This window comes from Mustelus asterias, chromosome 19, assembly GCF_964213995.1.
Source record: "Mustelus asterias chromosome 19, sMusAst1.hap1.1, whole genome shotgun sequence".
Taxonomy (NCBI): domain Eukaryota; kingdom Metazoa; phylum Chordata; class Chondrichthyes; order Carcharhiniformes; family Triakidae; genus Mustelus; species Mustelus asterias.
In genome coordinates, this window is record NC_135819.1 from 13,523,824 (window position 1) to 13,526,100 (window position 2,277).

Genomic DNA, 2,277 nt, shown 5'->3' on the forward strand with positions numbered 1-2,277 from the left:
CTCCGCACAGACAGTGACCCGAGCCGGGAATCGAACCCAAGTCCCTGGCGCTATGAGGCAGCAGTGCTAACCACTGTGCCACCCAGCTTGGGTTATATCGCTAAGATACAAGCAAAATACTGCGGATGCTGGAATCTGAAACAAAAGCATTAAACGCTGGAGATACTGAGCAGGTCTGACAGCATCTGTGGGGAGAGAGAATAGAGCCAACGTTTCGAGTCTGGGTGACCCTTCGTCAGAGCAGCTCCAGACTCGAAACGTTGGCTCCATTCTCTCTCCACAGGTGCTGTCAGACCTGCTGAGATTTTCCAGCATTTTCTGTTTTTGTGTGGTGTCTTCGGAGGCCCTTCACCAAAATCCCTTTAGTTACAAACTCTAACAGCAGTACACAGAGTGCTATCAGTCAGTAGTCTACTTTCGGGAGCGCCAGAGGAACTGACACTCCCGGTTAAATACAAGGAAAAGACTCCCTGATTGGCCCATCAATTGGACCCTTAACCAGGGAGTTCATACTCCGATAGGCCAACCTCAATGGCCTGATTGAAGTCATTATCTGTGGGCTATAATCGCTGCTTTGTGCTAAGTTAGGTGACCCTATCACTTCATTTATGGGAAGGACATCATCATTAGCATCAAAGGCCCCTGGCAATTTCACACATGGACACTGGGTAATGCCACCACCACTAATGCCTACCCTCATTCATGAAGAATGCCAAGATATGGCGGATGGAGGCATCTCATGCCCATGAATAGGCGTGCGTTTCCTCTTTTAGGGAGCGAACGGGGAAGGAATTGAGGGCCGTATTGGCTTTTCTTACCATCGCTTCTCATCCTTGGACCTGCTGCTACTCAAGGGGGAATTTTCCCCGACCCACCCGCCACGGGAATCGTAGTGAGCAGGGGGCGGTCCATGCAAGGGCCGTTGAACTCGGGCGGGGTTTTCCGGTTTTGGGGCAAAAATTCCCGCCCTCTGTCCCATGACGCTACTTCAATGAAGAACAGGACGGCGGCACAGTGGTTAGCACTTCTGCCTCACAGCACCAGGGACCCGGGTTCGATTCCCGGCTTGAGTCACTGTCTGTGTGGAGTCTGCACATTCTCCTCGTGTCTGCGTGGGTTTCCTCCGGGTGCTCCAGTTTCCTCCCACAGTCCGAAAAATGTGCTGGTTAGGGTGCATTGACCATGCTAAATTCTCCCTCAATGTACCCGAACAGGCGCCGGAGTGTGGTGACTAGGGGATTTTCACAGTAACTTCATTGCAGTGTTAACGTAAGCCTTACTTGTGACTAATAAATAAACTTTGTTTTCCCCAATGGAAGAAGGTGGAAGAGAGTACGGTCTTAGAGCACTTGTTGGGGAGGCTGGGGGTTGGGGTTAATCATAATCATATCATAGAATCCCTACAGTGCAGAAGGAGGCCATTCGGCCCATCGAGCCTGCATCAAATCAACAATCCCACCCAGGCCCTATTCCCATAACCCCATGTATTTACCCTGCTAATCCCCCTGACACAAAGGGTCAATACAGTATGGCCAATCCACCAAACCTGCACATCTTTCGGAGGAAACCGGAGCACCCGGAGGAAACCCACGCAGACACGGGCAGAATGTGCAGACTCCGCACAGACAGTGACCCAAGCCGGGAATCGAACCCTGGTCCCTGGGGCTGTGAGGTAGCAGTGCGAGCCAGAGTGCCACCGTGCGCCCCACAGGTTCAAAAAATTCCTGTCTTGGTGCCACGGTTGAACACTAGTTCAGGGAAGAAAATGTGTCAGAGTGGAGAATTTTATGAGATGGATTTGAAATGGGCCAGCAGCAATGAAAGGGGATAAAGGAGATCGCTGTGTCAATCTGCCCAGCCTCCAGCTTTCCTGTAACATGGGATCTCATCTTAAACTCCAGCCCGCCGACTGTATTCTAGCAATTGAGTTACATCTGCTCAATAATCGCCCTAAAGCATCGTTACTAAGCAGCAGTACATTAAAGATAGCCTTGTGATGTATCGATCTGACCTCCAGCCGACCTCCATCTGTAGCCCACGTTTCGCTCTGACAAACCATTCCTCAATTAGGCACCAGGAGTTTACCTCCCAGTCGAACCTTTCCCAACCTCCGAATGCCCCGCAGCATTTTTGCGGCCCGTGGGGGCATTTTGTGAAGTGCAGTTCCTGTTGTAATTTAGCAAACGCAGCAGGCAATTGGCGCACAGCAAGATCCCACAAACAGCAACAGGATAACGACCAGATCATCTGCTCTCAGGCGGCACGGTGGCACAGTGG